Raw genomic sequence first — 10,616 nt, forward strand, 5'->3', positions numbered from 1 at the left:
ACACACAGTAGGACACATATTACTATTGTTGTTAGGTGCTGTCGAGTATAACTCATAGCAACACTATGATAAAACAATCTTAACCCTATCCTATCCTGTCTATCCTCATCATCTCTTTTGCCCATTGCTGTAGTCAATGTGTCAATCCATCTCATTGAGAGCCTTTCTCTCTTTCTCTGACCCTTTACCTTCCCTAGGAAATGAATAGCCTCTCCTAGCAAGACACCCAAAGTATGAGACAAAGCTTTGCTATCCTTGCCTCCAAGGTGTACTCTGGCTGCCCTTTCCCCAAGATTTATCTGTTTGTTCTTTTGGCCATGGGATATTCAGTACTCTTCTCCAACACTACAACAGTTCTTCTTCTGTCATCCTTATTCATTGTCCGGTTCTCAGATTCATAGCAAGTGATTGAAAAGACCATGGTCTGAATCAGAATAATCTTCAAACTGACATTATTGCTTCTTATCAAAGACACACCCAATTTTACTTACAATTATTTGTGCTCAGGTCCTTAAATAGGCTATTACAAACCCTATCACTAGAGGTAGAGTTGAAAGTACTTTTTTTACTATGAGGGGGAAAAATTATTTATATCCTGGGTTCCCTCTGCCTTCTCAGTGTGTCCCATCTCCTTCTAGACCTCACTGTAAGAAGCAGGGATTTAGACTTCACTTGACTCCTTCCTATGCTTACAAATTTTCCACCAGATCCTTACTTTTCACTGGGCCTCTCTTCTTCTTCTTGCTTCCTTTTGCATCCTAATCCCTCTTTACTCGCTCATTCATTGGCATTGATTCAGAACAAACATATAGCTGAAACCCCAGGAGATTTTTAGAGATTATGGATCCCATAGGAGACTTTCCATCTTATTTCCCTCAGGAACCACTAGAATGGTGCCATCTTTGTGTTGCAGCTCAACTTTCTACCCACTAGGCCACCAGAGCTTCTAGCCATCCAAATTCAGGACCTTGTGGTCCCCACAACTTATCCACAGACCTACTTTTCCCTGCACCCAGGCCGACCAGACCCACTCCATCTTATGCCCTGATCTAGTCTTTGGATCCAAATTTCTGCTTTCTGCACTGTGCCTTTCACGATCTCCCCATAGTTTCTGCAAATGAAGTTCTGTGGTCATCATGATGTGTGCTTTTCGTAATTCTCTTAAACACTGTATAATATCCGTATAAATGTGTATGATATTGTTTGATTGCATCTATAATGACTATTGGAAGCAGGAGTGGTGTCTGCTTCCTAAACAACGTGCCTCTGGAAACTCTATGAATTTTGATAAATGACGATAGTTATGGAAAGGTTTCAGGCCTTTTGTTCATAGGGCCGCTATGAGTTGTTCTCGACTTGATGGCAATCAACAACAACAGCATAATTGTTATGAGCCATAGATGTGTACATTATTGGTTTTTTGTCAAACATTCTAGGTGGTATAGCACTGGTCTGTGCATTGCTGTAGAGGTAACTCATGGGTGCTGTGATGCTAAACACTGTGACACTGATGTGCCACATGTGAATGGTTACCCGTGGTGGACAGTGTTTGCTGGAGCTTCCCAATTAAAACAAGCCTAGAAGCAGGAGTGGCATCCACTTCCGAAATGGCTTGCCTCGGGAACTCTATGAACAGTGCTCAGGCCTTTTCGTTCATAGGGTTGCTATAAGTCATCTCCATGACTCCATAGCACCCAACAACAACAACAACCCTAGACAATTACTGAAATTAGAAACAGAAAAGTATATGAAGAATGTAGTAAAAAGCCTTTATGTTGACTTTTCTCCTGTATGTTGGGAAAACATACAACTAGTTGTTGTAAAATAACCTCGAGACATAAAATGTCCTCCCTAATCTCTAAACCTTGAAGCAAAAAAGACAAATCTCAAGTAATCACTAATCCTGGGTAGAAGGGTAAACTAGTAGTCTTTCATGTTACACTGACAGGTTAGACAAAGGGATTACTTCATGTGTGAGCTCTGATTATATGCTCCTTCCCTGAGGCAGGGCAGACAGAATGTTACCCCTTCAACTCTGACACTGTCTGAATAGGAAATCTAGAAAGGCACCTGCCAATCACTTATCTCAGACTGTAGCTGTGAGAGACTTCTACCCAAGCCATGGCCAAATTTTCCTCCCAAGACATCTTGTTAAAAGCCAACAAATTATTGGAGTTTTCTAACCATTAAACTAACATTGTAATTGCTAATTCTGATTCTCCAGATCTAAAGAACATCTTTAGTTCATACTTAATTTTTTTGCCTTTACTATCTTAGGGGGGAAAAGACAAACCAGAACCAAAATACTCCAAAACTAAGCTCATTCATCTATGTAGAAAAATCACAGAATTTCTTTATGTTTATGATAAAATCTTACCAGACATTACTTCATCTCTTCTCTTAGTCCCTTTGGTCCTGAGAACTCAGTTGCACAACTGCATATTTAAAAGCAACTCCTTGGTGATTGCAGCACATATCAAAGTTTATTTTAAACTTATCTCAAGGAGAGAGACCCTGAAGCAAACGAGTGAAAAAGTTCATACTTGGTAAAGACTTGATATTGGAAAAAAGAGTAAAGAAATAGAATCAATCACGATTAATCTACGCTTGCCATTATTTCATCATTTCAGTACATTATGCTTCATACATTTCTTCATTCACATTGTGTTTCATACAATCATTTATATGCATAAAATAAATAAGATGGGTAGTATGAAAGAATGAAAGATTTCAATTCTCATTCAAGAAGAGATTTGATGTTTTGAACACTAATTACTGAAGATCAGATGAATTGCAGGATGACATCAAGGATATCATCCCTGAAGAAAGCAAAAGGTTATTACAAAGACAGGGAATACAGAAAAGACCAAAATGGATGCCAGAAGAGATTCTGAAACTCACACTAGAATGTAAAGAAACTAAAACTAAGAAGAAATGCTGAAGATAGCTGAACAGAAGATTTCAAAAGGCAGTTCCAAAACAAATCAAAGTATTATAATAAAATGTGGAAAGAGACAAAGTTAGAAAACCAAAAGGGAAAAACATGTTCAGTATTTCTTAAGTGGCAAAATCTGAAGAAGAAATCTAAGCTTTAAGTTGCAACACTGAAGGATTTTGTGTGCAAAATAACAAATGAGGCAGGAAACATCAATTGAAGACGCAAGGATTACACAGAGTCAAAAAAAAAAGAATCAACCCTGAATGATTTCAGGAAATAGCATATGATCAAAAAATCAGGGAAGATATTCAAACCGCACTGAAGGCAATGACAAAAAATAAGGCCTCAGGAAGCTCTGGAGGCCTAGTGGCAAGAAACTGTGCTGCAATCATGAAGGCTCACAGTTCAAATACACCAGATGCTCCTCTGGAGAAATAGGGACAATCTCCTCCTGTGCCAGTCATTTTGATGGTACACAGTAACAACAACAACAACTAAATGAAACCTCAGTAATTGATGGAATACCTATGGAGATGTTTCCAGAAACAGATGCAGCCCTGGCTATGCTTACTGCATATGTCAGGAAATTTGGGAGACAGTTAACTGGCCAAATGACTGCAAGAGATCCATATTTATTCCCGTTTCAAAAAAGTGTCATCCAAAAGAATGTAGAAATTTTCACACATCATCATTAATATTTTATGCAAATAAAATCTTGCTGAAGATTATTCAAAAATTATTTGAAGAGTATATTGACAGGAAATTGTCAGACTTTCAGGTTGGATTCAGAAGTCATGGAACAAAGGATATCATTGCTGATGTTGAATGGATCTTGGCTGAAAGCAAAGAATACCAGAAGAATGACTATTTGTGTTTTATTGACTATGCAAAGGTATTGGACTATGTGTATCATAACAAATTATGACCAACATTGAGAAGAATGTGAATCACAGAATACTGAATCGTGCTCACATCAAACATATACAGAGACCAAGAAGCAGTTTTCCAAACAAAACAAGGAAACACTGCATGGCTTAAAATTAGGAATATTGTATGTCAGGGCTATATACTTTATCCATACATATATGGATAAACCTGCATATTAAGCAAGTAATTAAAAAAAAGTAACATCGTGATTGGAGGAAGACTCATCAACAACTTGCATTATACAGATAATACAACCTTGCTTGCAGAAATTGAAGAAGATTTGAAGGACTTGCTAAAGAATATCAAAGACTACATACAACATTCTGCACATCAAGAGAAAAAAAACCACACCTCACTACTGGGCCAATAAATAAGTAACAGGTAATACAATAGATAATAGTTAATACATGAAGCAAAGGTTGAAGTTGCCAAGAATTTAATTTTACCTTGATCCACAACCAACACTTGTGGTAGAAGCAATTAAAAGAAAAAGATGTATTACATTGGGAAAATATCTTTTGTCAAAGATTTCTTGAACATTCTAAGGAGCAAGGATGCAAGTTTAAAGAGTAAAGTGTACCTGGTCCAAGTGTGATATTTTCAATTGTTTCCTATGTATCTGAAAGTTGGACAATGAAGGAAGACTTAAGAATTGATGCCTTTGAATTAGGGTGTTGATAAAGAGTATTGAATATACCACGGACTTTCAAAAGAATGAACAACTCTATCTTAAAGGAACTGTAACCAGAATATGAGAATGCTCCTTAGTGGCATGGATGGTAAAACTTTGTCTCATTTACTTTGGTTATATTTTCAGGAGGAACCAGTCCATATGATAGCGTAGTCCAGCTTTTTAAATTATTTGTTCAGCATAAAGAGGATTGCATAGGTACAGAAAAAGGATTTTTCTGATTTTAAAACATAAATTGTTCCCTTGATCTGTCTGGACAACTGCCCCTCAGATTCCGCTAGTCTGCCTTGTTTCGATGTCATTCTACTTTGCTGTTATTATAGCGCCTAAATGAGAACTCTGATTTTCTACTTTCTTGGGCAATCAGTCTGGTTGTGTGGCACATACACATGAACCAGGAAAGTTAGGGACTCCACAGTAGTCAAACTCAAGCCAGCAATTGTGAGGCAGAGGAAATGGGGTAGACACAGGAACGGAGCCTTCATTCTTCAAGGAGAAAACAATGTTTGTTTGTTTTTTCCTCAAGAGACTTATTTCTGCCCACATAGAATTGTGTGGGCAATGGAGTTCATCAGTTACTGCCCTCAGGAAAACAGAAGCAGAGCTCCCATGCTGTGTCTTATGATGCAGCACCCAAATGTGGAGTTTTTCTTATAACTAGTATACTTTCCCTGCTTTCCAGGGAGGCTTAATCCTCACTGTGTTATCTCTGGTATTCATCTTTGCAAATACAATTGAAAGTAGTCCTTAGACTCTCCATTTATAAAATGATTCATGAAATGAGGTCCATTTATTTGCAACCAAGAGCATCCAAATATAAATTGAGCTTTCTCCATTGGCTGACAAAAGTGTCAGCACCCAATTTCATCAAGAGAAACAGAGGTCTTTGCTTATCCTTTTTTGACAACATGGAAAACTGTGGACACCTTCCCATGGGTCATTTGTTCTTTGCAGCCACTGCTTGATAGAGTGGCGCCCGCTCAATTGGATGTAGCAAAACCACATATTGGTGGAGGACAGTAATTTGAGATAAATTCCTCTGGCCAGTGGTTCTAATCCACCTAATGCTTTGTGAAACAAAGACAGTCTCTCATTTTGATGATTTAAAGTCTTGAAAACCTAATAGAGGGACACTTTGCATTGGAATAAACTTTTTGATAGTGTGTATGAAAACAAATGACAAACTTCTAGGATATTTGACCATTGGAGTGTGTTTCAGTGGTTATGGCCACTTACTCATTGGCTTTTGGGGGTCTTCAGTTACAGTTATATGAATAAGAATTTCTAATTTAATTTGATGTTTGTCAAGAATTCCGTTCCACTGAGCACAATTTATACCTTCTATACAGAAAAAAAAAAAACTTCACCACTAGGCCAATAGGCAGCATTATGATGTTGTTGTTGTTGTTGTGTGCCATCGAGTCGCTTGCGACTCATAGCGACCCTTTGTACAACAGCTCTAAACCCTGCTCTGTTCTGTGCCAATCTCATTGTCTCCGACACACTCATCCCAATTGCCCCAGTCACCGGATCAATCCGTCTCCCAGAGGGCCTTCCCCTCCTGCGCCTGCCCTCCACCCTCCCAAGCATGATGTCCTCTAAGGACTAGTCTCTCCTTACAACATGACCAAAGTATGTCAGACAAAGCCTCAGAATCCTTGCTTCCAAGGAGCAGCCCAGTATAACCCTCTCCAAGATGAATCTGTTCTCTTAGCAGTCCATGGCACCCTCAGCACTCCTCTCCACCACCAAAGCTCAAAAGCATCAATTCTCCTTCTATCCTCCCTGGTCATTGTCCAGCTCTCTGATGCATAAAAAGTGATTGCAAAGACCATGGCCTGTATCAGGCGCACCTTAGTCTCCAGAGACACACCGTTGCTCTTGAGTACTTTCGAGAGGTCCCTAACAGAAGACTTTCCCATCGCAGTATGTCTTTTAATTTCCTGGCTGCTGGTGCCAAGAGTGTTGATTGTGGAGCCAAGCAGACTAAAGCTGTGAACAATCTCAATCTCTTCATCAGTCATCCTGAGGCTGCCAATTGGTCTATTGGTGAGAATCTTTGTCTTCTTAACATTGAGCCTCAATCCATATTGAAGGCTGCAGTCCCCAACCCTCAGCAGCAAGTGCTTCAGGTCCTCCTCAGTTTCAGCAAGCAAGGTTGTGTCATCTGCATAATGCAGATTGTTTATGGATCTTCCACCAATCCTGATGCCACATTTCTCCTCACAGAGCCCAGCCTCCCGGATGATCTGCTCTACATGCAGGTGGAAAAGGTATGGAGACAGGACACATGCCTGGTGTACACCCTTCCCAATTTTGAACCATGCAGTGTTTCCTTGCTCTATTCTGATGACTGCCTCTTGGTTCAAGTATAAGTTTCGCATTAGCACGATCAAGTGTTCTGGGATTCCCATTCTTCTCAGAGTCAGCCACAGTTTGTTATGGTCCACACAGTCAAACACCTTTGCATAATCAATGAAGAACAGATAGACATTCCTCTGGTACTACCTGCCTTCAGCCAATATCCATCTAACATTAGCTACAATATGCTAGTATCATGACCCCTTCTAAACCCAGCCTGGACTTCTGGCAGTTCTCTGCTGCTGTGCTGTTCCAGTCATTTTTGGATAATCTTCAAGAACAGGTTTGAGGCCTTGATCACGAATGAGCAAAGACCAGATGAGTTGTGGGAGGATATCAAGGGTATCATCCAAGAAAAGTGCAAACGTACTTTACAAAGACAGAAGAGGAAGAAAAGACCAAAATGGATGTCAGAAGAAACTCTGAATATTGCACTGGAGGGCAGAGAAGCCAAAGCATAAGGAAGAATTCAAGATACTAAAGAGATGAACAGAAGATTTCAAAATGCAGCGCGGGATGACAAAGTAAAATATTACAATGAAATGTGCAAAGAGTTGGAGTCAGAAAACCAAAAGGGTCAAACTCACTCAGCATTTCTTAAGCTCAAGGAACTGAAGAACAAATTCAAACCTCAAGTTGCTATAATCAAGGATGCTTTAGGAAGAGTATTAAATGATCCGGGAGGTATCAAAAGAAGATGGAAAGAATATACTGAGTCATTCTATCGAAAGGAATTGACAGACACAGAAGAATTTCATGAAACAACATATGAGCAAGAGCCTATGGTGATAAAGGAAGAAGTTCAAGCTGCTTTGAAGGAAATAGCAAAAAATAAGGCCCCAGGAATAGAAGGTATACTAATTGACATATTTCAGCTAACAGATGCTGCCCTGGACATGCTCACCAAGTTGTGTCAAGAAATCTGGAGAACAACCACTTGGCCAACTGACTGGAAGAGATCTATATTTGTTCCCATTCCAAAGAAAGGTGACCCAACAGAATGTGGAAACTATAGAACAATATCATTTCTTTCACAGGCAAGCAAGAGTCTGCTGAAGATTATCCAAAAATGACTGGAACAGCGTTATGATAGATGGAGAAAGGGTTGAAATTGTCAAAGATTTCCTCTTGCTTGAATCAACAGTCAATACACTGGGTACCAGCAGTGAAGAAATTAAAAGACAAGTTGCATTAGGAAAGTCTGCTACTAGAAACCACTCCAAAATACTAAGAGTAACAATGTCAGTTTAGAGACTAACGTGCATCTGATTCATTCCATGGTCTTTTCAATCACTTGCTATGCATCTGAGAATTGGACAATGAATAAGGGTGTCAGAAGAAAAATCATTGTCTTTGAGTTGTGTTGGAAAAACATAAATATCCCAACGACTACAAAAAGAATGAACAGATAATTCTTAGAAAACCTACAGTCATAGTACTCCTTGGAAGCAAGGATGGCAATACTTCATCTCACATATTTTGAGCATATTCTAAGGAAGAACTATTCCTTGGAAAAGGACACCATGTTTGGACAGATGGAGGGTCAGTGAAGGGAAGGAAGACTCTCAACTAGATGGATTTACACAGTGACTGCAACAATGGGCTTAAATACTTTAGAAATGAAAAGGATGGTTCAGGATAGGATAGGATTCATATCTGTTTTTAATAGAATCACTATGAGTTGTACTCAGTTTAATGGAATCTAACAACAGCAACATAGCAACATTTCAGTCTTTTTCATAATGATATTTCTTTTTACACTAAAAGCATTTTCTTTGCAAACAGGGTCCAGGAAGGTTGTCCATCTTCTCCACTACTATTCAATATTATATTGGAAATACTTGCTAGGGCAATATGACAACAGAAGGAAATAAAAAGCATCCTGATTGGCAAAAAGATGGTTAAATCGTCACTCTATACAGATGTTATGATAGTGTACACAGAAAACAAAAAAAAAACTCAACAACAACAACCAAATACCTGTTAGAGCTAGTAGATCAATTTAGCAGAGTGGCAGGGTACAAAATCAATATCCAAAAATCAGTGGGATTCCTCTACAGTAATAAAGAGAACTCAGAGAAGGAAATCAAGAAAGCAAGATAACTTACCATAGCCAACCACAAATTGAGATACTAGGGAGTGAACCTAACTAAAGATACAAAAGACCTATATAAAGGAAACTATAGAACATTCCTGCAAGACACAATGAAAGACCTAGATAAATGGGAAAATGTACCCTCTTCATGGATAGAAAGACTCATTATTGTGAAAATGACAATCCTACCAAAAGCAATTTACATGTTCAATGCAATCCCAATATAAATACCAAATTCATTTTTCAAGGAGATTGAAATTTAAATTGCCAAGTTTATTTGGAGAAGAAAGAGACCCTGAATAAGCAAAGCACTTCTGAAAAACAAAAATAAAATGGGGAATATAGCACTACTTAATCTCAAAACATACTACAGTGTTAGTAACCAAAACAGCGTGGCACTGTTACAATGACAGGCACATAGACCAATGGAACAGAACTGAGAATCCAGAAATGGACTCATCTATCTATGGTCAACTGATACTTGACAAGGAAAGAAAATTTATCAAATGGAGAAATGACAACTCTTCAATAAATGGTACTTGTGGCAAAACTGGACTGCTACCTGTAGAAAACTGAAACAGGATCTCCCACCATACATAAAAATAAACTCAAGATGGATCAGAGACCTTGGAATAAAGCCCCAAACCATAAAGTTCCTAAGAGACAAACTGGGACCAAGCTTAGAAGGCCTAGTGTATGGTATAAAGGCAATGCCAAATACAGCCAGAAATACACAATCTGAAGAGGATAAAATTCATGAATGGGATCTTCCAAAGATTAAAACTCTGTGCTCATAAAAAAGTTTTTCCAACACGGTGAAAGAAAACCCACTGAGTAAGAACAAACATTTGGCAATGCCACCTCAGACAAGGGTCTTTTTTCCCCATTCTTTTTAGTTAATTTTGCTTTTAAGTTTTGAGGGTACATGGGTTTTTTCAGTTAAGTTCATAACTGTCTGGTATGCTCAGATGAGGTTAATGACTTTAATCCTTGAATGAATAACAATATTAGTGGCATGTCAGTTCAATTAGTTTTTATTTCGTACCTCATTCATGATTAATTTTGTGGTGTGAGTGTGAATAGTCTATTCCCATTTCCATTCCCCTAAAGATGAAAATACATGTATCTTCCCTTTATTCTATAGAGGCTGGATGGTTCTTAAGTCTTAGAATGTAAACCTTAATGGTGTGTACAACTTGCCGTGTACAGGGCGTTGTATAATAATGGCAATCCTGAAAGGCTGAGTGACAATAAAATAATTTCTACTATATATTCTAGGAAGTCTCTGTTTATAGCTTTAATCATCATAGTGACACAGTGATAAAGAACTCCACTCCTAACTGAAAGGTTGGCAACCTTTCAACCTGTCAAATTAGCAGACACATGAGAGAAAATATGAGAGTCTGCTTCTATAAAGATCAGCCTTGGAAACTCTTTGAGGTGGTTTTGCTTTCTCCCAAAAGTGCCTGATCATTTCAATTGCTTAGTATGCATCTGAAACAATAAATAGAGATTACCAAAGAAGAATTATGCCTTTGAATTATGGTGTGGGTGAAGAGTATTGAATATCCAGTGAGCTGCCAAAAAAACAACTTAAAAAAAAA

The sequence above is a fragment of the Elephantulus edwardii genome, unplaced genomic scaffold (genome assembly GCF_000299155.1).
Source record: "Elephantulus edwardii isolate Elephantulus edwardi_28Jun2011 unplaced genomic scaffold, EleEdw1.0 scaffold00071, whole genome shotgun sequence".
Classification (NCBI taxonomy): domain Eukaryota; kingdom Metazoa; phylum Chordata; class Mammalia; order Macroscelidea; family Macroscelididae; genus Elephantulus; species Elephantulus edwardii.